Source organism: Gekko japonicus, unplaced genomic scaffold (assembly GCF_001447785.1).
Source record: "Gekko japonicus isolate JY-2015 unplaced genomic scaffold, Gekko_japonicus_V1.1 scaffold554, whole genome shotgun sequence".
NCBI lineage: Eukaryota > Metazoa > Chordata > Lepidosauria > Squamata > Gekkonidae > Gekko > Gekko japonicus.
In genome coordinates, this window is record NW_015171520.1 from 433,294 (window position 1) to 460,484 (window position 27,191).

The window sequence follows — 27,191 nt, forward strand, 5'->3', positions numbered from 1 at the left end:
TGGTAGAAGCCAGTTCTACCATCGAGTTTTTGCCCAAATAACAGAGTGTTGCCTGGACATCAGCAATGAGGCCTGGGCCTTTCTCCAGGGAAGTCGCCCCACCAAGTTCCCTGCCAGTTACCAGGAGGGACCTAGCCACCCTACTATCTCCCTACTCCCCCCCACCCCAAGCTGCAGACTGCCTAGGGTGGCTTGCTGCTGTACACAGAACAAAGAGAGAATCACAGAAACACATGTACCACAAGAGAATAAACCATAATAACCTGACTAACAATTCTTACAAATTCATTTTCAGGGGTCATTTCGTAGAGGGAACTCATTAGCATAACTCATTAGCATATGCCACACCCCCTGACATCAGGGGCCTGGCGGTGGACCTGCAAGGCCGGTGGGAGTGCGAGGAAGCCCCGCCAAGGCCCTCCCTGGCCCCAGGCAGGCAGGGGTGGGGAGAGGCGGGGAGGAAGCAACTTACCCTCCCTCTTCTCCTGCCTCCTCCTGGCTGAATAAGGGCCGGAAGCGGGGCAGCCAGAAGCAGGGGGCGGGGCTTCATCGTGTGCCCCACCCCCTCGCACCTCACCCGGCGGAACTGGGATCCCCCGCATTCCCCCCCAAAATGACCTTTGCATTTTATATTTAAATGAACAGTGCATCACATATATTGTGAAAAAATATAATTGAATTACATGGAAAAGTTATAATCTTTGTTTATTCTTGTATCAAAATCCAAAACCTTTGAAAGATTCAACAATAGGAACTCAGTCCTTATGTGCAGAGAGTTCATCAAATGGGAAGAGTCTTCTTAGGGAGGAGAACATTTCACACCTCAATAGTGTATCCTAATCCCGCTGACATGGAAGCCAGCATAAAGGTGTGTTCCAAACATTTTTCAAAGCAAGGATACAGGACCGTAATAGCAAGTTAACAGCAAGTTAATAGCAGCAATTTAAACATGATAGCAGCAATTTAAACATCCCTGACAATGCCACAGCAAATCTCGCCACGGAACTCTGCACGTTTGTTCTGTACTGCACAAACCTGTACTGCAGGTTTGGTGAGCATTTATACCTCTAAATCAGTGGGCACTTGCATAGCTCCACAGTATGCCAGCAGCTTCATGCCAGATATAGAACTGTTTTCTGAACTCCTACCCACTGGCACCTCTCCTTTACTTGAGATTCACTGATGATATTTTTATTGTCTGGACCCATGGTAAAGAAGCCCTCCAGAGATTTCACCGGCTTTCCACAACTTCCTCCCCACCATCAATCTAGCTTTGAATTACTCTATACAACTTCCTGAACTTCCTGAACACCACAGTATGGACTATGGATACACGAGGAACACATAAGTACCACATTATACCAGCAAACATATCTACATGCCTCCAGCTACCACCCCAACCACATCAAACAACAACAATAATAACCTTTATTGGCATAACATCGTACACATGCACAGTCAACAGGGAAGGGAATAGTACCCCAGCTTTTAAAACATCCCTCTCCTCTTAACAACACGACAAATAAGTTTAGACACCATCTGGAGATCCTTCGTTTTCATGAGTGGATAATAGATGGGAGATCTTACCATGATCAGATTGGCCATCATACTTTTGAAGATGAGGATCTAAATAAATTGCACAAATATCCCAATAAAGTATACAGTGCAGGAAAACATGTTCAATACTTTTTATGTCCTTCAAACCACAGACACAAAACCTATTGGAATATGGCATTTTCTTAAACCTCCCAAGCAATGTGGCAGAAGGAAGAACACTAAAATGGGCTAACATAAAAGCTCTACGAAGGTAAGGGGAGGTAAAAAAAAAATTATATATGTTTCACTGAAGAACCACTAGGCGCGGGCCCCCACCTCAAAGGGGAGCATCTACCCAAGGCAAGGCTTCTGAGTTCTTGCAGTTCAATATCTATAAGTCTGTGTTTAATCAAGAAGATAAGAGATTGGATTTATACCCCGCCCTTCACTACCCAAAGATGTCTCAGAGCGGCTTACAAACTCCTTTCCTTTCCCCTCCCCACGACAGACACCCTGTGAGGTAGGTGGGGCTGAAAGAGCTCTGACAGAAACTGCTCTTTTTCAAGAACAGCTCTTATCAGAACTGTGGCTTGCCCAAGGTCATCCAGCAGGTGCAAGTGGAGGAGTGGGGAATCAAACCCGGTTCTCCCAGATTAGAGTCCACACACTTAACCACTACACATAATTGGCAAAGACAGTCCTCTCAGGGAGGGAACCTAAGTCATCCAAACTAAACCCAATTACAGTGATTTTATTTTCTATAGCAGATAACCATGCAGATTATTGAGATTCAGATTTACATATATGCAATCAGACTATTGGGGCTACTCCTAAAATATAAGCGTAGCCAAAATTTAATTGTGATAATCCAGGCTATTGTCTCTAAGAGTCTCTGATTGGTCTCCAAGCATATAGCAGCATAGGACACACACGCTGGTAGCCCTAATCTTTTCCTTAAGAAGTTAGATTGCATTTGTTTTACTATTTTATTAAAGGCTGTCATCCAAATTGGTAGGGCATAGAGCAGTTGGCAGTAATTTTATGATTAAACACTCTAAGGGCTACGGGAAGGAATTGGTTGCCCTTAGAATAAAGAAAACGAAGGATCTCCAGAACATTATTATTCACAGATTTTACCACTTCTGTTCTGTGGGCTACCCATCTAGCGCTGTAGTGAAAATACACTCCTAAATATCTAAAGCTTTTGACCTGCATACAGAAGTAGCGGAATATGCCTCGCCCCTAGTTTTGGGTTATGACCATCAATTCCTTCCAAGAAGGAGGAGGATGTCTTCAGCGGCGCCTCCTCCTCGCCCCACCGCCCCGGGCCCGGGATGTCTTCAGCGGCTGCCGTGGCGGAGGAGGGCGCTGTCTCCCCGCTCAGCAACCGGCTCCGGCGGCGCCTCCTCCTCGCCCCACTGGCCCGGGCCGGGATGTCGTCAGCGGCTGGAGCAGCTGCCGGGCCCAGGGGGGATCCCACAGGTGGCTTTCCAGTGGGCCAAAGAGTCTCCGGACGGACGGGGGCTCTTAAAAATCTTCAAAAAAAACCGTCTCTGAGCGGCGCCCTCCCCCGTCTCCAGGCCCCACCGGGAGGTTGGCATCACCTGGGGGTGCAGGCACCCCAAACTGGCCTCGCCTAACACCTCGGCGGGCCCTGGCCGGAACATGGGACATGCGAAAGTATGAATCACTTCACTCGCCCGCCAGAAGTTTGTCTTTGCTGTTTGTCGCCTGCTGGAAGTGGGGCGGAGTAATACACCGGTCATTAGGCAATTGAAGCGGAGGGAAGGGTGCAGGGCGAGCCTGCGAGTGAATGAATGGGAAGGGGCGGGGCTCTTAGGCTGTCGGTGGAGCTGTTGGCGGAGCGCGTCCGAGTAGCCTTCCCTTTCAGAAGGTGAACTTCTGGGGTCTGCGTTGTCGCTGGCTGGCTCCTAGCGGATTTAAGGAAGGCAACGGAAGGAAGCCTCTGTGGCGCTTTTGTGGCACACTCCTCTGGAGAAGCAGAAAGGGAGCTGCGTGCTGACATCGGCCAGGACACCAGCCGAGAGTCACCCCCCCGCGGGCAGGGCAGGTTTGCCGGGGCCAAGAAGAGTCGAAGCAGGCTTTCGTCGCGTGACCTCGAACCGCTTTCCAAGCCTCCGAGGAGTGAACGAGAAGGCATCCAAAGCGCCTGTTCCACTCTCAGCGAAGAGACCCAGGAAAGTTTCTTGTAGCTGCTGAAGTTTTCGAGCCAGCCAAGGCGCTAGAGAAGTGTAGATGGGGCCGCCGGTACGCCTGATGGTCTGGAGCTGCGCCCGGCTGGTGGGATGCGAGTCCGCCGGGGTGGTTTGTGAAGGTAAGGCGATGCCGGTGCGCCGGCGGGGGGAGGGGGGGGGGAGGAGCCCCCGGGGGGGGGGGGGGGGGGGGGGAGGGAATGAGGGGGGGGGGGCTTTTCGGCTGTTGGCGAAGCGTCCGAGTTCGCGTCTCTTTTCCTTCGTTGCAGGCAAGTTCCTTCCTCCTGCAGGATGCCCACCCGCCCGGGAGGTGTCAGACGGGCCCATTTTGCTTTCTTGGGGGGGGGGGTAGGGAGAAACCCATTGAAAGGGTTTGCTGCCCTCCCGCGCACACCTAGTGTCACGCCTTTCTCAACTCGTTTGACGCCGGTGGGGGCTTAGAACGGGAGTCACTCTGCTTACCAATGCACTTCAAAAGGAAGGACAGGGAGGCTCGCAGTTAGGTGGAAGCGCGGGGTGGGGGGTCGGATCAAGAAGCCAACGTAGTGGCTAGCCAGTGTCATTTCCGCTGTGGGGGGGGAGACTGAAGGGCTCGCTGGCGCTGGCGCTCGTTCTCTCCCCCCTCCCTCCTCCCTCTCTCTCCCTCTCCCTCTCTCTCTCCCCTCTCTCTCCTCTCTCTCCCCTCTCCCTCCCTCTGTTAGGTCAAGCAAGAACAGCAGCGCAAACCCGCCTCGATCCAGCTGTCTATAGAGATAGGAAATCTGTGTTTTGTCCTTGCAAACGTCTTTCCAATTCCAACTTTTTAATACAAGGTCCAGATTTCTTTTTTTTCTTTTTCTTTTATTTTAATGTTTTATTTTCAGTTTTCAGAAAACCATATATTACAAAGTAAGTTTACACATCTTGTTCAACAAGATATCATATTTTGGAGTCATGCACTTATCTTTTTATACATTATTTCTTATCTAACCAATTATACCGTTTCCCCCATCTATTTTTAAACAACACTTCATTTTTATTATGTAAAGTTGTGGATGGTTTGTCCATTTCTACCACTTCTAATATTTTATAGATTAATTCACTTTTAGAGGGTGTTCCCTCTTGTTTCCAATACTTGGCAAATAAAATACATGCTGCTGTGATTATATATAAGATAGCATATTTTTCTTCCACTCTATATTTATCAGGTAGCATGTTTAGCAGAAAAAGTTCTGGGGCTAAAGGTATTTCTAAGATATCTGTTAGAAATTTATGTACCTTATGCCAATAACGCTGTGTTACAGTGCACCTCCGCCAATTATGATAAAAGGTGCCCACATTGTTTTTGCATTTCCAACAATTTTTAGATAACTTAGGATAACATCTTGCCAATTTATTCGGTGACCAGTGCCACCTGTAAAACATTTTGTACGTATTATCCTTATATGGAATAGATCTTAAATATTTCACAGATTTCCATATCTTAGACCCATTATCTATATCTTTGATATGTCCGAAATCCTGCATCCATGTAATCATAGAGCTTTTCACAGTTTCATCCTCAAGAAAAAAATTATACATCTTCTATATTAACTTATCACTTGTAGATAGCCAAAGCTTGTCTAGGTCAGTTTTTTCTCCGTAAAACCCTTTAGTTTTATCTTTATCAAATCTTGCTTTTAATTGCATACTCTCCCACCAAGTTTGTTTCAAGGGCATAGACTTTCCAATTTCGGGGAGGGGCTGGGGTTTGGACAGAGGCATTGCTGTGCTAGGTTCTTAAAAGAACCCGAGGCCCAGTGACATAATAGAGAGGAGCCAGTGACGTCACAGGCCATTGTCACTATTTATGGAGGTGGAGCCATGTGGGATTTAGGAAGGGGCTCTCCAGAAATTTAGGGGGGCCTGGGAACCCTTGGGAACCCCCCTAGCCAGGCCCAACGGCTCAGAAACAAAGCATGGCATGGGCAAAATCCTCGACATAAAACCCTGGAGAACCACTGCCAGTCTGAGTAGACAATGATAACACTGATGGACTGATGGTAGAGAAATCATGCTTTGTGTGCCAAAGGATAAAGGTTTAAATCGAGAAGGTCTAAGAAAACAGGTGTTGGAAAGGATTTGTCTCTGTCTGAATCTCTAGAGATCACCTGCATCAGAGCAGACCATGCTGAAGTAGATGGACCAATGGCATGAAGACCAGTGTGGATTGAGGAGACCCATGTTCATATCAAATAGCACCAACTGATGTGACTAAGAAAACAGATCTTCCCAAACTAAAGCATCATAAATTATAGCATGAACATGAACCTATATTGTGAACATTATAGCATGAACATGAACCTATATTGTGATGTGGCAGTGGAGACAAAACCTCTAGTGGTATTTAGTTGAACTTCCTGGACAGGCAGGGGGTTGCCACTGGCCAAACTGCTCTGACTTTAGAGAGCTGGGACAAGCAGCAAGACTTGAGGAAGGGTTATAGAAAAGAAGGAGTCTAGGACCTGAGAAAGCAAAGTGGTCCACATGAAGCACGACATAGAAAGCTGTACATAGTTGAGAGGAATTAGAAAGGAATGGAGATGCACAGTTGGTGTGAAGTACATTTTAGAAATTATAGAAACAGCATAGAAGTTTCTTAGGTAGGGTTAGCTACAATGCTATTGCAAGGTCTGTGTGATACAATAGGGGAGGCAGTCCACAGAAACCTGTATTACATTTTCAGACTCTCTCTCTCATATGCTTTAATCTCATATACCCTTCCTATAACAATTCCTCATCAGTCTAACAGAGACATCCTACTGAGGTCTATCCAAGGAGGCTTACTCCCAGGGAAGTGTCCTCAGGATTGGACTATAAAGAGCTCTCTTCAAATTCAAGACTGGAAACCATGAATACATGGTAGAAACATAAAGGTTTAGGGTATAACAGGGGAGGGAGAAGTATTAAGAGAAGACAGAGGGAAAGGGGCAATTTAGGGTATAACGGGAGAAAGAAAAATTAAGGAAAGACAGACAGAAAGGGGTATTGTGGAAGAGAGAAAATGTAGTAGTTGACCTTGAGTAAGAATTCCTTGGTAAGTATTATTTCAGAGCATCACAAATCCACAGAACAAGATGAATTTCTGCATTATATCTTGATTCCCTCTCCAGTTTTTGGCCACAATATCTTTATTAAAGCTTATCACAAGGAGGAGACAGAACTGAGCAAGAGATGGATTGAGGCCTGGGTTTGGGATGGAAAGGTCTCCGGTCATCCTAACTGATCATCTTTGCCAGGAGAATATGTCCCTGTTGGTTCTCCTAGACCTCTCAGTGGCTTTTGATACCGTTGACTATGGTATCTTTCTAGAGAAGCTTGCAGGGTGAGCCTCCTTAGCTTCTGCTAAGCCCTGCTTTTCATTTACTTCCTTTATACCTCGCCTTTTTCCCTAATGGGGAGTCCAAGCTGCCTACATCATTCTTCTCTTCATTTTATCCTTACAACACCCCTGTTAGGCTGAGAGAATGTGACTGGACCAAGAAATATGTTGGTTGTATGCTTGAGATGAGTGTGTGGCTTTGCCCCCAGGTTAAACACTTGCTCACCCTTGATCTGGCCTTGCATCTATCTTGGTCCAGCTTCTAGACTAGGGCTGTGTTGCTGCGTCTGTTCAAGTCTGGATTCAGTGCAAGTACATCCGACTGAACTCCAGCTCCTACGTGGTCTTCCTAGCAGTGACCTGGATTCATCCATTTGGTGAACAACTAACATGATCTTTTCCTCAGTAGCTGAGTGATGCCCTTCACACTACCACTTTGTTTTCAATAGGCTTGAACGGCTGCTGCAACATTTCCACCCTGGAAGTATCTAGGGGAGACAGTCGGTCACTCGTTCTCTCACTTGATGCATATTGTCAGAAATTGGTAAAGAAATGGAACCCTGAGATGAAGACATGGGAAGAAGAAATGATGACTACTTTTGGAGAAGCTGAGTCTTTAACGAGCAAGACCACTTCGATTTCTTTGGTTGGCAGAAACTTCACGGTGTGGAATGCAGAAAAGGCAGAAGGAGGCCTTTACAAAATTGAACGATACCTAGATAACAGTTGCTTGGATGTAGTCAATGTAACTGTGCTGGGTAAGTTGTGAAAATGGTGCAGGTACAGGGGGAAAGTTTATTGCTGGGTGGAGATCCAGGTGCTGAGACAGACCTGTATTGAAGAAGGCCAGTCCATGAGACTCATGATTGATTGTCAGGCCTGTGATGATTAGAGGGGCTTTTATTTATCCTCTCTCTGGATTGGATGGGGAGGCTCAAACACAGGACTCAGCACAGCATAACTACCATTGTGCTCCAAGACTCCTTGTGGACCAAAGGGCAAGACAGAAATGTAGTAAATGAAACAACCTACTGATCCTCAAGCAGGGGTAGGGTAGGGTACAATCCTCAGAAGTCAGTCCTGTTTTCTTCCATGGGGCTTAATCCCAGGGAGCTGTTTTTAGGATTGCAGCCTTCATCCCTCCTGCAAACTCCTCTCTCCTCCAGCCATTGTGGCGTAAGCAATACCTGTGTGTGTATGTGCACCTGACACTGGGTCCATCAATTAGCTCCCTACAGGGAGAAGTACTGTGTGCTTCTGCCATACATGCACATCTAACCCAACGAGCATTTCAGTCCCATGAAACTAGTCATGACAGTGAGTGATGGTGACTGTTGAATGCTCACCCCTGTCTCTTTCTTTCATACCACTTTCCAGATCCTCCTTTACCTCTGGCTGTCACACCATCATCTGATGTATCCTCAAGTGTTACCTCCAAGGTCACAAAACCACCTGAGGCCTCCCCTCCAGGAACAGATCGTAAGTTTTTTGAGGGAGGGGGGTGGAGTTTGCTCTTTTCTAAAACTCATATGAGGTCATTTTTCCTGTTAGCTGCCTTGTTAATGAGGCAGAGTCAAGGAACAGATGGAGGTAGAAAATCATAGCCTCATGGAAATGGGAAAAGCTTTTTTACCACTTTGGGGTCATCACAGGTGCCAGAGCTCAGGTTGTTTCCACACGGCAAGAAGTCTTCATGTACCTCTCATTGCTGTTGCAAATGCAGAGGCATTCAGAGTCATTAACTTAACACTAGAGATAACACGCCGCTTCTCTGCCAAGCCATTCTTAAAGGTAAGCACTCTCTGTTTGGCCTTCTGACTTCTTTTGCTTCCAAACAAAATATCAACACAAGGTTCTTGCTGATTGATATATTTATAGTCCAAAATACAGTAAAAGTGTTGAAGATTGTTCCGGCTATACAAACTTTTTGAAAATCCTTTATCGAGACTGGACTTATCATGAAGCTATTAAAAAACATACGAAACAAAACAGTCAGTCAAACATAGTCACTAAGGTCACACAAAATTCTCAAAGAATGGTTAGGCAGTCCTGCACACTAGATAACTTTAGTTTGCTTGCCCACGCCTACAGATTCAATTTGCAGCACTGACGCTCCTAATTCTGGCACAACGTCAATCTCTCTGACTAGGCGTTTTGGCTTTCACAGCCCTGAACAGCATGCTCACATTAGCATATAGGAACAGACAGCAACGTAATAAATTTGTGTGGGCTTTGCAATATTCAAATCTCTCAGCAGCTATTTTGCAGATTATAAGAAAACACTGGCATTTGGTGTCAAGCATAGCAGGACGTAATGAACCACCAACAATTGGGTGCTGAAAGAGACAGAGCATTAGGGACTTATTGGTTCATTCTGATACCATCAATCGAAAACCAAAAAGAACTCTGACGATGTGACGCTAGCAATATAGCTTTAAGAATCAAAATTATACAATATCAAAAAGTGAACAGTATAATGGTGAATGTAGACGGTGGTCTCCGGAATGTCATGCCGTTTCAATGGTTGATCTTCTTCTGAACAAAGATGTGTGACCTTATCAAATATAACAACATAAACTTTGTAAAACGTATGCATCTTATATAAATAATTTCAATACAAACGTTAATAAAATTGGTATGAAACCTTACATGTACTCTCTCTCAACAATTCATTTCCGCTGGTGACGTATCAACAATTCATAGGTATCACTGTGGATTCTATAAAAGGCAACATAGATATTACAATTCATATACAATATTAATTATCAGGTTACATGCAATAATATATCAAAAACTTCCATGAAAAACTTACCAACAATCATGATAGCTGTAGTTTCTAGTAGAGCTTTCCGTGGGCTATTGGTATTGTAATGCCTTACCAGGTGAACTTCATTGTAGGCATTATATACTCCTATTTCTTTCTCCACACTGATCCTGTCATTACTTATATATGGTTGCCAACTTTTGTGAGAACTATCCCAAAATCCAGGCATATTAAAATCCAAAGTGCATTGGTTCTATTACTACATTGAAACCGTACATATTTTGCTGAAAAATACTACCATCAATAGCTACTGGTCTGAATCACCTCTATCACTACAAATTTAAAATCGTCATATCTATGTCCCATTGAGATGAAATGGTCCACGAGGGGGGCATCTGTATGTTTATGTTTTATTTTGGACTTATGTTCCACAATACGGGTCTTGACTGCCCGAGTAGACTCCCTGAAGTACTTTAACCCACAAGAGCAGGTTATTAAATAAATAACCCACTTCGTGGAGTCTATTGCAGGAACGACATCCGCCAAACACTTTTGCGGCGAGAAGCGTACTGGATTTTCAAATTTAACATGGTTTACCCACTCAGTCTAAATGCAGCCCTGGAGTTAGCTAGTTGAAGGTTAAATTAAAATATCTATGATGGTAGTATTTTTCAGCAAAATATGTACGGTTTCAATGTAGTAATAGAACCAATGCACTTTGGATTTTAATATGCCTGGATTTTGGGATAGTTCTCACAAAAGTTGGCAACCATATATAAGTAATGACAGGATCAGTGTGGAGAAGGAAATAGGAGTATATAATGCCTACAATGAAGTTCACCTGGTAAGGCATTACAATACCAATAGCCCACGGAAGGCTCTACTAGAAACTACAGTTATCATGATTGTTGGTGAGTTTTTCATGGAAGTTTTTGATATATTATTGCATGTAACCTGATAATATGTTGCATTTTATAGAATCCACAGTGATACCTATGAATTGTTGATACGTCACCAGAGGAAATGAATTGTTGAGAGACAGTACATGTAAGGTTTCATACCAATTTTATTAACATTTGTATTGAAATTATTTATATAAGATGCATAAGTTTTACAAAGTTTATGTTGTTATATTTGATAAGGTCACACATCTTCGTTCAGAAGAAGATCAACCATTGAAACGGCATGACATTCCGGAGACCACCATCTACATTCACCATTATACTGTTCACTTTTTGATATTGTATAATTTTGATTCTTAAAGATATATTGCTAGCGTCACATCGTCAGAGTTCTTTTTGGTTTTCGATTGTCTTATGACTGTGCCAATCAACCTGACATTTCATTCTGATACCATGCCAAAGATCCAAGATATTAAGGAGGTTAAACATTCTCCATGCCATAAACATAAAACATGTGCATTTACCATGACTGCACAAGAGTTTAAACATCCAGTAGAGGATATTACCATAAGATTTCATCACAAAACAAACTGAGAGAGTCGTAATACTTTCTATATAATCCAATGTGAATGTTCTAAAATTTATGTGGGGAAGTGTTCTAGGGCAATAAAGTCTAGAATCCTTGAACACTTTTCAAGAATAAGAAATAATTTTGACGCGCCTTTGACCCAGCACAGGTACGAAAAAGGCCATGTTGTTGAAAGCCCAAGGTACTGTGTTATCAGTATAAACCACATAAATATAATACTGAGAACTTTTATTGTATTTTATTGCAAAAAGAAGCATGGTTTATACATAAATTTCATTCTGTTGTACCAACTGGTCTTAATGTAAGTTTGGATTTGTCTTCATTTATCTAACTGTAGAAACTGGATAGCATACATATAGTACTGGTTTGAGAGAGCATAAAAACTTTTGTACACTTAATTGGAAACACCTGAATGGTGAGACTTCGTGTGCAGGACTGCCTAACCATTCTTTGAGAATTTTGTGTGACCTTGATTACTATGTTTGACTGATTGTTTTGCTTTGTATGTTTTCTAATAGCTTCATGATAAGCGAGTCTTGATGAAGGATTTTCAAAAAGTTTGTATAGCCGGAACAATCTTCAACACTTTTACTGTATTTTGGACTATAAATATATCAATCAGAAAGAACCTTGTGTTGATATTTTGTTTGGAAGCAAAATGAGTCAGACAGCCGAACGGAGATTGTTTACCTTTAAGGATGGCTTGGCAGAGAAGTGGCGTGTTATCTCTAGTGTTAAGTTAATGACTGTTATACTTGAGGCATTCAAAGTGACAACTGAGCATCTATTTCCCATGCTTTTCTTGCCTCAGTCTCCTTTGACTACCACCCCACCCCCATACCTCTGGAGGCCTTTTTTCTTGAATTAACTATTTGATTTGATTTGATTTGATTTGATTTATGCCCTGCTCTACATTGCAGACAGGCTCAGGGTGGCTAAAAGCATATCAATATAAATTATAACAGTTTAAAAAATTAAAACATCATGCAGTAAAAATTAAAATTTGGCTCTATACATAAATCAGTAAGTGGTGATAATCCAATTTAAGTACTTTCAGAGACTTAAACCCTTGTCTGGGCACTCAGATGTACTAGTTTTTGCAAGTGGACAAATTCCCACCAATTCATTTATGAGAGTACCTGTACATAGCATGGTAAATAGAATGGGTGGGTAAGGTTGCTTAATGGTAAACGTTATCATGTAATAATATAGTAACAATGTATTGCCATGAACTACTAGCTCTTCTGAATTCCCAGTTTTTCATTTTAAATTAAAGGGTAAGTCACTAGTCCTTTTTGTTGTGGAGGGATAATAGGAAATGGTGAACCTTCTGGTGGACTGAGGCAAGGAAATTAGTGCTAATGTGGGTGGGATCTTCAAAAGAGAGCACCTTCTTGTCCACCTGCTGTACTTTAATTGCTTGTTTCAATAAATATCATGTCAAACCAGGTTTGGGAAATATTAGAGCAATGGAAGGGGAAACTGGAAAAGTTGATGGGTAGAGGATACAAGCATTGGTCTGCAAAAATCCAGGCCAATGGATGCCGAACAATAGTAAAACTTTGTGGTTGCCCATGGACGCATCTCTAATTTCAAGGGCTGAAGTATATCACCTTTGTCTTTTGTTTGTAGAATGGTCTGCACTCTGAGGACAGTTTGTACCAGCTCAAAAACTAGCCTGTTTCAGGCACTCTTCTAGGGGCAGATCTCAAAGCGCTCCTTGTGCTACAAGTGTTTCATTGCTGCTAGAAGAGTAATAAGCTGCTTGGTTGGGAAGGGACTTACACGCAAAACCATAAGAGAGTTCTGGGCACAAGAGAAAGGATGGGGGGGGGACAATTGCTGAGTAGTCAACTGTGACATTTACAGAACAGCCTGCATTCTGCCACACACTTAGCAAGTTTGAACAATAAGAATAGCTGTTCCCTCCCGTCTACCCTCCCATCCCATGAGGGGTAATTGCATGCAGACACAAGAGCTGAGGTGACCCATTGTGCTTCTGGCTGTGTTGGGGACTTACAGAATCATGCAAAGGTTTAAAAATGCAGATCTTTTGAATGGCAAGATGAAGAAAAAGAAGAGTTGGATTTATACCCCTCCATTCACTTGGAGTCTCAGAGGTGTTTACAATCTCCTTCCCTTCCTCTCCCGGGTCTCCCCCCAACAGACACCCTGTGAGGTAGGTGGGGTTGAGAGAGCTCTGAGAGAACTTTGACTGGCCCAAGGTTACCCAGCTGGCTGCATGTGGAGGAGGAGTGGGGGGGGTCAAATCCGATTCTCCAGGTGAGAGTAGCCTAGGTGTAGGGATTCTGAGATTCAAGATCCATGGTCGTATTGCAAACACAAGAGTCACAACTTAGTAAAAGAAAAATATATTTACTACAAAACAAAATAAAACATGGGTAAGGTACTTTGGATAAAAGAAATAAAATAAAAGGTTACATACTTGCAGTTACTCTCAGTACTAAATGCTAACAGCTACATCTTTCTAACTGTGTAGACTTCTAGAGGAGAGTTTCCTCTCTGCTTCACACAAAGAGCCATAAACCTGGTGAATACATGAATGCTAGATCAAAGCGTTTCCTCAAACAAGTTGTTAGTTGACCAATACAAAGGTTACAGGTCACTTCATTAGGATAAGCAACTCCCACAAAATTGTAGAATACATTATGTAGCGTAACATCCTGTTTCCTAACAAACAACATTTAACTCTGTAATGACTGAAGTGTAAGCAACTTGAAACTCCCAACACTAGGTGCAGGTGCAGACTCTGGATGGGGTGGGTGGGACCAACCTTCTGTCTTGGCCAAACCCCAGTCATCAACAGTGCATATTGGTAAGAGAGTGCTGTTTAGCATTCCTCTTGAACACTCTGAATTGGTATTTTTCTGGTTTGGTTTCAGATACCGCTGTATATGTTGTAGTTGCAGTTGCAGTTGCTGTTCTAGTATACATCATGATTGCCAAAGGAGTCATACAAAAGTTGATCAAGAAAAAGTCTAAATGCAGACCTAATGAGGCTACATCTGAAGTGGACCCTGAGCAACTTATGAATGGATCACGGCCTCCTCAGCAAGAAGAGAGCACCACAGTTTAGTGAACAGGGGAAACTGATGGGTCTGGAAGAGGCATATTTTTGCATTGTCTTTGGCAGGTCACTGTCTGTGCCTCAGATATTCATGAAGAAGGTAGATTAATTTCTTCCCTCTGCAGGGATCATGAAGGCTAAGGTGCTAGCAGGGCGTTTTTTGTAGAAAAAGCCCAGCAGGAACTCATTAGCATAATAGGACACACCCCTGACAGCACAGCTGATTAGCATATTAGGCCACACCCCATGCCTTCCCTTGGCTTGCCCGGGCGCCCCGTGGCTGTGGGGAGCCTGGGCAAGCCGGCCCGGGGAGGAAAGGCAGTTTAAACTGCCTTTCCTTGGTTTGCCCATGCGCCCCGCGGCTACGGGGAGCCCAGACAAGCTGGCCCTTGGACAGGCCAGGGAAGGCACAGGGAGGTATTTAAATGCCTCCCTGATCTTTCCAGGCCCCCCCCCCGGCCTGCCCGCCATGGAGTTGCGGGAGGGGGGTTGCTCTCCAGGCCTTCCTTCTGTAGCCACGCACACGCAGAGGTTTTGGCTGTTGGCGTGGGCGTGGCCAACTCGGAAGCCAGCCAGAACTCTGTTCCTGTATGTTCCTGCTTCAAAATAGCCCTGGGTGCTAGTATATGCAATTGCATATTGGTGTTTTACAATGAGGTATTAAGCCATGGATTATCCCAGTATCCACATGAGTAGACTTTTCAACATTTCGGAAGCAATCCCAAACTGGTCTACATATAAGTAAGCCTTCTTTTATTCAATGGGGATTGCTTCCTGCATAGTGTTCTTGGGCCTGCAGCCCGTGTCACAGTCTGGCATGGACAGACCTGGCCTTTTACCAGGTTGCTCACTCTTTGCCCATCTTGGCTAAGGACATCTTGTTAAGGGGGGGGATGATCAGCTGGGTCTAGGGGGATGCCTTCTTAAGAAAGGGGTCAGTCCCAGCCACTTTGAAGGAGACAGTTTAGGGGACCATTCCTGAAGAAGCCCCCAGATCCATATTTTCCCACTTGTTGAACGGTTGCAAATCTTCTCCTTGTAGGCAAGACATTCTAGATATTGACACTGGTTATCTAGAACCCTTTCAGTTTGGTCTCCCCCAGATTCTGAAATGGAAACTGCCTTAGTTACCCTGATGGAGAGCTTTACCAGCCGAATCAAAAGGGAAGTGTGACCCTGTTTCTCTGGACCCTCTGAATGGCACCCTTATGGATGAGGTCTCATCTGGGATTTTGAGGGAGGGGCCCACAGAATGCCCAGGGCACCCAGATGTACATTTCCCTTTCATTTAGATCATAGCCTTGCTACCAGTGTTCCCTCTAAGCTGAGTTAGTGTGAGCTAGCTCACAGTTTTCTAGCCTCCAGCTCACAGATGTTTGTGTTAGCTCAGGAAGGATGGCTCCAGAGCAAACTAATTTGTGCAGCAGCCAAACTGCTCGCTCACAACTTTAATGGCTGTAGCTCACAAAGTAGATTTTTTACTCACAAGACCCCACAGCTTAGAGGGAACATTGCTTGCTACCATCATCCACACTCTCATAAAGTCTGGGCTTGTGTGTGGAGCTGCTTTTCACACCTATTCAGAAACTTCACCTGGGGTGTACCTAGGCAGCTGCATTACTTACAAAGGTACCCAATTTTGAGCATACTTCTCTGGTGCTAAAATGATCTAGCCTGTGTATTCCAGGCACAATCCAAAATGCTGGTTTTTGTCTTTAAGACCCAAAACTGCTTGAGGGGGTAGGGTGGGGTACATGAAGGACTACCTCCTTTACACCATTGAGCCTGCCAGTTAAAATTTTCCTCCCAGGCCCTGCTCTCTGTGCCCTTGCCTGCAGAGGGTGAAGCAGGCCACAACCAGATAGGGGCTTTTTCATGGTAGCACCCTGCCTATGGAGCACCCCTTCCACTGGAAGCTTACCTGGTACCTGCCTTACCATCCTTTAGGTACAGTTCTTTTTGCACGTACTTTTAACGAAGGATTCCACCTTTTTTGCTGTTTTTATGGTCTGCTACTAGCCTATGGACCAATTTTTATGAGACCATTTTGGGATCCTGAAGGTTGCTTCATGCTCTTTCTTTTGCCCTTGGGTAATGTGGTTTGTTTCAATATTTATTTGTTTATTCTATTTTATTAATTTTTATTTTCATAAGTCTTAAGAAGTTCTCTGGAGAATAAGTGTGTGTGTGTATTGTGCAGGTACATTTTGGGCAGGGTATTGTTTCTGAAAGCACTAAAAGGCTTTGGACCCAGGGTGAAATCTAAGGACCACCTCCTCTCCCCTGTGAACCTGCTCTTTGAGATACGTCATAGGAACTTCTGCCTTTGGGAGAGGGGGAATTTTCTGTTTTTCTGCCCTTTGTTAAAAATCAGATTCAAGTCCAGTTGCACTTTAGAGACAATGAGATTTCCCTGATACAAGCTTCTGAGAGTCAGAGATCCCTTCGTCAGATATGGCATATCTATAAAGAAAGGTCCTTAATTTTCTTGTATGTTGCTTTGGATGCTTTTTAAAACTGGAAAATGGTTTATAGCTTGAAATCGCTGTGAATGTTCTGAATTGGTACCTGGAAGACATAATGGGACAGGTATGGACTAATAAACTGAAATTTGATTCACAGTGCTCTGGGCACAATTCTAGTGCCTGGATGCGGTAGCCCAATGGTTAAGAGGGAGCTGGCTGAAGCTGAATCCATCCAAGACGGAGGTCATGTGGCCAAGAAAGACTGAGATGCTAGCTGGAGGTGACCCAGACAAATTAGGAGCCTCAGGGTATGGCTGGATTATGCTGTATCATTGGATAAACAAGTGTCCATGGCCGTATGGTCAGGGTTTTTTCACCTACACCAGGAGCACCAGCTGGCTCCTTATTTGTCTGGGTCAGCTCTTGTCACATTGAGCCATGCAATGGTCCATATTACTCCAATTCTGTGGCAGCTGCACTGGCTACCAGTTAGTCTCCAGATCCAATTCAAGGTATTGGTGCTAACCTTTAAAACCCTTAATGGTCTGGGACCCTCATACCTATGGGACTGCCTCTCCTATTAACCCCTCCCCTCCATGTTCCCTTTAGTCACTGTCTAGAGGCCTTTTGCAGGTGCCTGGCCTTAGGATGGCTCGGTTAGCTGCCGTCAGGGGAAGGGTTTTCTCAGTTGTGGCCCCTATTCTGTGAAATTTACTCTCAGGTAACACTCGTGCCTTGCTGGACTTGTTATGTTTGTCTTTGGAGGGTAACCACGTTTGGGCTGTTTTAATAGCAGTATGGTAATCGAGAGCCAGTTTGGTGTAGTGGTTAAGTGCGTGGACTCTAATCTGGGAGAACCGGGTTTGATTCCCCACTCCTCCACTTGCACCTGGCTGGATGACCTTGGGCAAGCCATAGTTCTGGCACAGCTGTTCTTGAAAAAGAGCAGTTTCTGTCTGAGCTCTCTCAGCCTCACCTACCTCGCAAGGTGTCTGTTGTGGGGAGGGGAAGGGAGAGGAGTTTGTAAGCCGCTCTGAGACACCTTTGGGTAGTGAAGGGCGGGGTATAAATCCAAACTCTTCTCTCTTCTTCTAATCTCTTCTCTCTTTTAAAAAGGGAAAAGGAAAAGGGTCCCTTGCTCAAAAGCCAGTTGAATCCGACTCTAGGGTTGCGGTGCTCATCTCCGTTCCAAAGCCGAAGAGCCAGCGCTGCCCGAAGACGTTTCTGTGGTCATGTGGCCGGCACGACTAAACACCAAGGCACACGGAACGCTGTTACCTTCCCACCAAAGTGGTACCTATTGATCTACTTGCAATTTCTTGCTTTCGAACTGCTCGGTTGGCAGGAGTTGGAACTAGAGACAGGAGCTCACTCCGTCTTGCGGCACCCGGGTCTTGAACTGCTGAACTACTGACCTTCCACAGCCTGCAGTTCAGCGTCTTAACCACTTGAGCCACCACAGCTCCTTCTAAATACATGTATTTAAATATTTTAATGTTAATATTTTATACTCATTATTTGTGTTATGTTTTTACCTTATTGGTTTAAGTCGCCACAAGATCCTTCTGGTGAGTGATGACTTTAAAAAAATGTAAGAAACAAATAAAAGTGCTTTAATAATACCAAATATATGGGTAAATGAGTCATTGTGTAAAAAGGGTAAAGGTTTCCCTTGCTTGAAAGCCAGTCGAATTCGACTCTAGGGATGCAGTGCTCATCTCCGTTACCAAGCCGAAGAGCCAGCGCTGTCCAAAAACATTTCCGCCGGCATGACTAGATGCCAAGGCGCATAGAATGCTACAAAGGTAGAATACAGCTCTGGAAATTAAAGCCCTGGAATGTGGCAATCATAGGACTTAGACTGATGTAACTTTCCTTAGGAGTGCACTATTAGATGATGTAGATTTTTTGATAAATAGTTCAGTTAACCAGCAGGATACAATATGCATCCTGTTCTGGGTGGTGCACAGTTCCCCTTAAGGGTACATTTGAACTTTAGGGTGCTGTCTGACCCAATTCTGCTTGTGGGTACAGAAACAGAATACAATATGTGTGTACCCATGCATTTTCCCATGTGGGAAAGGTACAAAAAGCCACTCTTAACATGGGATGCCAGCCTCCAGGTAGGACCTGGGGATCCCCCAGAATTACAGTTCATCTCCAGACTACAGAGATCAGTTCCCATGGAGGAAATGGATGCTTTGGCGGGGGGACTCTATGGCAGTGTACCCCACTGAAGTCCCTCCCCTCCCCAGGCTCCACCCCCTAAAAAAACCCAGGAGTCCCCCAACCTGGAGTTGGCAACCCTAACCCCCACCCCACCCCCACTGGCAGCCAAGGGGGACCTGGCAACCCTGCTCCTACCTCACTCTCTCTCACAGAGCTGGGATATCCCTTCAAACTACAGGATTGTCTCTGCTGCAAAAAAAAAAAAAATCAGTCTGCAAAAAAGAACCACAGACTTGCACACAAGACATGACGATTTTATTTTGACAAAAGGCCCAAGGAAAGACAGGTAGGTTTAGGGACACCCGCCTTCAGTAAGACTCCATGAATGTGTCTGATCTTTTCTAAACTTTTCTAAACACTCATGGAACAAAACTACTTATCTGTCAGGTATTGCGTGTGCATTGTGTATCCTTTCAGCTGGTCTGCAGGCCAGGCCAGGCCAAGCTGTGATGCATACCCAGTTAAGACACCACCAATACACCACCCACACAGCCTATGGAATTTGGACGTGCTGCTAAGCCCACAAAGCTGCTTTGGACAGATAGCAGCTCAGTTTAAATTAGCCACGATGGGACTGCAAGGTTCTATCAGAGCTTGTTGTTATATCAAAGCTTGTTGATATAACAGTTAATTAATTCTCAGTCTTGGCTCTTTACTCATTTCCATTATCCTATTTAATGTAGAAGGGAGGCAAAATTGTTCCAGTCTAATGTAATATTTAATTCCTGCCTCCAGGGTTTTTTTTAAAAAAAGGTCCTAGGTATCAGAATAATATGCAACATGACCATCTCTCAGTTGAACAAATTCGGACAATACTGAGTTCTGCAGTACCCCAGTTTGTTTGAATCCAAGATCTGATTGTGAGATTTTTACTAGTTTTCGGGGGGGGGGGGGTTGCTAATAGCCATTTTGCAGTTATAATCATGTCAAGAATCATCCTTATCCAGAGGGATCATCCCTTATCAAGGGATGGTAATCCCTGTCATACAATAAATTTCTGTAAGAATCTTACACCAAAGCATATAAGATCAGTCTATTTTTCTCCATATTGCCCACATGCATATTGGTTTGTATAATACATCTTATTTAATGAATGCAGAGTTAAATACCAGTTATCAATGACCTCGTAAAAATTCTCTTATATTTATGCATATTATAGCAGCAGAAGAGGAGGAGAAACTAGTTTGCCATTCTTTTCTAGTACTGACTTCACCAATCATCTGTTGTCATTTTTTTGCTAACTTACATTTTGATGTTTCCCAAACTGGAGATAAGCAGCCATATGTGGCTGAAATAAGTCCCTTTTCTTTTTCAAACATGAATTAATACTGTTTGCCTCTTTAATTTGTACAGCTACCCTTGGTTTGCTTATTAGTCCATATAAATTAGTCCATATAAATTTTATTAGTCTGTATGAAGTGAGGGGTTGTGGCTCAGTGAAAGCGCATCTGGTTGGCATGCAGAAGGTGCCAGGTTCAATCTCCCCATCTCCCGTAGAAAGGACCAGGTAGTAGGCGATGTGTAAGACCTCAGCCTGAGACCCTGGAGAGCTGCTGCCAGTCTGAGTAGCAGACAATACTGACTTTGATGGACCAAGGGTCTGATTCAGTATAAGGCAGTTTCATGTGTTCAAATGCTGTGAATTCTTTTTGCCATCAATTTAATATTCGCCTTGTCAATTTTATTGGTACCTTTTTGAAAAGGAAAAGATTTCTGGGTGTGATCCTTTTTAAGGTTGTTATTTTCCCAAACCAAGGAAGTTGCGGTGCTGACCACCACCACCCCACCCAGGGGCCCTTGCACGAACGAGAGGGAATGTGCAGGCAAAACTCCCTCCCCAGCTTCTTAGCCTTGAAACCTCCAGGCTTCAGGGACTGCAGTCAGCTTGACCTTAAACTCTCCAAGAGAGAAGTGGGTATGGTTTTTGTAAGCCTCAAGCTTGAACCAATGTTTCTACAAAGACAAGAGGCTGGTGGGTAAGCCAACCTCTTGACACTCCCCACTGGCAACAGCCTCTGTCAGCGATTGGGTCATTTGAGACTGCTAAGCCTGTTCTGAGGAGTCCGTATCCTAGAAGTTCCTCCACCCAAGCTGTTTTAAAAAGTGGTACCCAGTAAATATGAATCAAATCTAATATTAAGGATTTGACTGGAGGACTTCCGGTGGCACCTGACGGTAATGGCCGCCTGAACTCTTCACTCCTCCGCACCTCCCCCCCTTCTTGCCCCCCTACTTCAATCCTACGGATTTTGACGATCACAGTTACATGGGGAAAAATGATCTGACTGACCCGCAACTGAATCTTTAAAAAACTAAAACAGGACGAGCGCCGGGAGACCAGCAATCTCCTTCTCTCCAGTCGGGCCTACAAGACCTCAAGATCCACAACATAGCGAAAGGAAGTACAGGAGCTGATAAAGCAGCAACTCCAGTTACAACGGCAGAGCTAACATCAGCCTTGAACAATTTGGAAAGCCTTTTTACGAGCATCTAGATGTTATGTAAAAGAACCTGACAGAACAAAAAAAAAAGTAGCTGAAAGAGCGATGACCAACAGCCTGGCAAATCAGTCTGATATACAACAAATGCAAGTAACAGATGATATACTCGCTGAAAGGACCATGCGCTTAGACATGTCTCAACGACAAAATAACCTTAAACTGAGAGGGCTGGGGGAGAAGATGGGAGGAGGTCTACTGGCACTCGTATCCGGCTGGCTACTCCAACAAGTTGGTGTGGAACATGACATATCTCCAATAGTAACCAAAACATTTCGTCTAGGATCTCCCGCTATCCTAAAGACTCGACCATCTTGAGATGTCCTAATCACAATATTGGATCTTCGCTACAAGAAAAGAATCTTACAAACAGGGTGAAAAAATGGCTCTCTCAACTACAAAGGATCTGCTATAGAAGTCTGCCCTGATCTCCTGAAAGAAGCTTGCAAAAACAGCACGAACTTAAAACAGTAGCAAACAGCCTAATGGACACCAGCATTAAATACATCTGGACATCGCTGTTGGTGCTACAAGTAAAGTACAAGGGAAAATCACACAGAATCACAAACCCTGATGACGGCTCCAAGCTTCTCTGGACTCTAGACATCAAAGTCCCAATGGAACTGAACAAAAGATCTAATAAACAGAGACTTTCCTCCCCCTCACCACCTCTGCCGGAGCTGCGACAAACAAACCAGGAGACTCTATAAGACTGTTAAACTTTCTTAATAAGTTGGTGCAGATGCAGGAATCTTAGAAAGCCTTAATGGTCGTTTAGATTTTATGTAGACGTTAAGGTTTAGATTTAGATTACGTATTTTAGGGCTCCAGGTTAAATATTGGCAACTGGATAGGTGATTGGTGCCTGGCAGTTACAAGGTTATACAGGAGAGACGGGATGCCAAAACCACTTGCTTTCTCCTGATGTTATATTGTTTGAGAATGCCGTATAAAAACAGTAGTATTATTGAGTTATTGTCAAAGACACTTTGGTATATAAATAAGAAAGGGGCTGGGGGGGGGAGGGCGGGTGGAATGTTGGGGGTTTAAATAAGTCCTACCAGAGATAAGGCTTTTAGAAAAATATGCTGGGATAGACAATCTCTTAAAATGAGAACCCATCTGAGTCTTGAATTGGTTTTATAAGCTAATTAATTACATCATACTGATTGTTTTACAGTTTATTTAAGCTAACACATAGCTAACCTTTATAAGAGTTAATTCACCTACTGGTTGATTATTGATAACTTATCTAACTGCTTTATACCTTTTTATTGATTGTAGGAGATAAGAGAGGGGGAAATCTAACTCCAACAGAACAGATTTGAACCTAAATAACCTTACAAAAATCCGACAGTATCAGTGCTGATAACTACTTTAAGTGTTGGGCAACTATACCTATTCTGCACGCAATATATCTACTACACATGATGAAAGAAAAGACCAGGAACATAGAGGGGGATTTCCATAGCACAAACACATAGCTTCCCAAGACATTGCTGACAGTCGATTCTTGTGGGTTGATGCCATCTAGTGACCAATTCATAAACTGCTACTGCTAGACTTCTATCACACACTAGATTGCAGGATATTTACGTAAATAAGTTTACATACTTTATATCGGCCTATATACTTTTATACTGACTACTTTCTGCTCCTGGGCACCTTTACAGGAGCTCTGTGATACATTCACTTCTCTATATTTTTACCTCACAAGGGGGACATTCACAGTTGCACTGATGGGCTTCATTTAACGGAAGCTCACATTGGTATCTCAGTAAAATAAATGAATTACTACTTTCCTATCTCTCTAGTGACATAATGGACACAGGTATTAAACTTATTACATCCAACGTACGTAGCTTGAACAACAATATCAAATGGAAACGAATTCTTACAAATATAGTTTTATTACAGGAGACACATCTCAAAAGGACAGAACTCACTGCATTTCAATCCAACAAGTTTCAAGCACAATATCTCACATCAGGTACTTAAAAATCATGTGGGGTAGCAATTCTTATTGTTCAGAACCTTCCAAACTGCAGGACCCTGGTGGCAAGTATCTTTTCCTTAAGGGGAAAATTGATGACCACCTAATGACCATTGCTACAATGTATGCGCCCAATAATGGGCAATTGAGCTTCATAGGAGGGACACTTGCAAAACTGCGTGGCTTTGCAGAGGGTGACATCATTATAGGGGGAGATGTCAATTTTATAATGGACAATATTCTAGACAGATCATATCAGAATTCCAATACTAGACAGTCTAAAAAAACTCTTCACTAAATTGGTATCACTGATAAAAGAACACGATCTGTCCGACATTTGGCACACCACACACCCTAACGAAAGGGACTACACGTATTTCTCTGCACAACGTAATGTGCATACCAGAATTGACTATATATTGACCTCTTCATCTCTGCAAGATCGTATTCTATCAATTTCAATAGTACCATCTCCATGGTCAGACCATGCGTGGTTGGAATGCATGGTTTCAAAGGTCAACCAATCTAAGACTCAGACAATGGGCTCTTAACAGAACTTTATTAGAGAATCCAGATTTCAGACAAGAAATAGAGCAAGATATAAAACTTTATTTCAGAGATAACGACACAGAGGAAGTCTCCCCGACCATATGTTGGGACGCAATGAAGCCGGCTTTATGGGGTTAAATAATTTCCAAACCCTCCCATCTAAAAAAAACAGAAACAACAATTAGAGAATGACATATTGCACAAGATTAAACAGCTAGAACAATGTCATAAGGAAACTGGATCTAAACAGAACCTGAAACAACTGAATTTAGAACGTAGGGCCCTCAGCATACTAGAAACCGCTAAGATTAAAAAAACAGTTAATCTTTACCAAGCAAAAATATTGGGTGAAGTCACCCCGAACATTAAATCTCTTGGCACACAAGATAAAAGACCTAAAGATATCCAAGCAGATTAAAGCACTCAAAAATGCAAAAGGTGAAATTGTTACAAACACCACCGATATACTAAAAGTACTGGGGGAATACTATACTGAATTATATGCAACAAAGCCCACAAGTAATGACACCTTTCAAAAGATCATAGACGGGAGGGCAAGATGGCAGGGAGGGCACCTGCTGCAGCTGGTGGGCATCTGCTTCAAGGTCTCCGCAAGTGGTACTACAGTGCTGCCGGATTCAATAAGCTTGGTCTTATGAGAGATGATACAATCTATGAGGATGATGATGTGAAGGAACCACTAAAGAGGCTTCCCGAAGATGTGTATAATGCGAGATTATTTTGTATCAAGAGAGCACTAGATTTGAGCATGAGGCAACAAATTCTTCCCAAAGAACAGTGGGGAAAATATGAAGAGGAGAATTATTATCTGGAACCATACCTGAAAGAAGTCATTCGTGAAAGACTTGAAAAGGAGGCATGGGGAAAGAAGTAACTGATTGTAACTTTCTTGTGCAAATGCTTCCCTAAAGTTCTGGAAGAAGTCTCTTTAAATATCTGGGTGCTGAGAAATCTCACATAACGTTATGATCACTCAAGATTTTGTTCATCCAACTGAAACATTACTAAACCAGCTTGGAATCCTTTCTCCTAAATTTGCAAGGAATTGGTTCAAGTCCTTTTCGGCTACATTGTATGCTTGCGGGGTAATCTGTAATCTTCATTCCAGCTGTTTGAGTAATTCTTTTTGTCATAATACAGCTTTTTCCTGCAGCTGGGAGGGTAGATAAGCAACCAAATTTGCTGTTCTTGTTCCTGCTCTTCCGGCTCCCTTCTTTACAAGGGATACATCTGCACTGTGACTGCGCACAGTGTGTAACCCGTCGTGTCTACCCAAACAAATGGAATGGCACATTAATAGACCCTTTTGGAATGTTTGTGTTTCCTGCCAATCTTGAAATAAAATTGCCTCATTTAACCCTCCCCCCCCAAAAAAGATCATAGACAAATTTCCAGCCCACTCTAAATTAGATGACAGAGACTAGTTATGGAGGAACCCATTACAGAGAAAGAAGTTTTGGACAACATTAAACTGCTAAAAAATAAGAAATCCCTGGGACCGGAAGGCTTCCCCCCAGAGTATTACAAGGTATTTGCACCACAGATTACTGCACCACTAACAAAGGCATTCAATCATGTTCTAGACACGGGAATTATTCCCCCTCATGCCAGCAAGGGGAGCTGTGGAGCAAGAGCACAGACATTTCAGACTTTTCAATTTCCTGAGGGGTGGGGGGATGGGCCTGAACCTGGTCCAGGTCACATTTAGTAATCCATCTGAAATTACTTAAATATGAAATAATTTATATTTCAAACATATGCCATTAACAATTAATCACCTGGGGGTGTGGGTGTGAAAGAAAGAGGACACTGTGAGAAGTCATGAACTCTTTCACTGAGACAATTTGAGTAAAAACTTAATTTGTATATGGAAGGAAATACATCCCCCCCCCCCGTTTTCCACACAGTTACTGAGTGTGTAACTGACCCAAGGTCCCATAGTATATTTTGTGGGCATTTGAACGCCAGTCTCCCCAGTCTTAGACCAACACTCTAACAACTACACCACTAACATACTGGATACTCAGTATGAATCTCCACATGCATCTCACAATCCACAGTAAATCCACAGTAAACACTGGCTTCTCAGATACCCTGACCTCAAATTACAGGACCATCTGTTTGATTGAACAACAGAATCTCCTCACTTTCTATATTTGGTGAACCAGCTTTATCTCCCCCCCCATACAGATGCAGGGGGGGGGGGAGGCTGTTCCTGTATCTTCCATTTCCCTTTCTCTCAATCTTCAAGTCTCAGGATACCAAAATCACCTTAACCTCCAGCCTTTAAGCCACGGGCCTCTTCTCCCCCTGCCCCCCAACACACACAGCTAAAGAGAGAAACATTCCCATGTCCTCCATTTCTTCTTCTCTAAAGCTGCAAGTTCCAGGATAAGAAAATCACCTTAACACCCAGGACACTGTGTGTTTCAATTGCCACAGGGTGAGAGTAGGAGCTTTAGGCAGACCTTCCAAAGATCCCAAGGAAAAAATTAGGCAAGGCAGTGGAGGGGTGCTCCTGTGGGGCAAATGAAAGTCCCAAAGTCCCAGAGGAAGAAAGGGGAGTTGGTAGCCTCTGTACGGATGGAGAGGATGAGACGGCACACTTTAAGCCTAAACAGCTTCATGATGCTGTTGGCAGAGTGATTAACACAGCAATGGTACACAACCTGATTAAAGAGTAGATAAAGGTTTATTTAGGAATTAACATACTTGATAGGATATAGGAGAGACAGGTTCCTAACTACGTCTCTAGATGAGAGAGAGGGTAAGACTGACTGTGGCCCTTCCAAGAAGAAGGGGGAAATTGCCCTGAGATTAGTAAACTGGAGACAGACAAGGAATGACACTTGAGGGAAGATGCTGACCTCACTATCCTATCTAATTGACTTCTTGCTGCCCCCTGCAGGGTCTTCTTCTTTTCTTCTTTGTACACCAGACATTGCTCTTTCCAACAGATGCTACCTGGCAGCCCACAACCGAGGGCACTGCCCCCTCTGGGAAA

At 43.7% G+C, this 27,191-nt stretch overlaps 1 pseudogene; it reads left to right on the forward strand.

Annotated features, from left to right (window-relative positions):
* The first annotated feature begins 24,725 nt into the window (after nucleotides 1-24,725).
* LOC107117335 lies at nucleotides 24,726-25,064 on the forward strand (annotated as a pseudogene).
* Nucleotides 25,065-27,191: the final 2,127 nt, after the last annotated feature.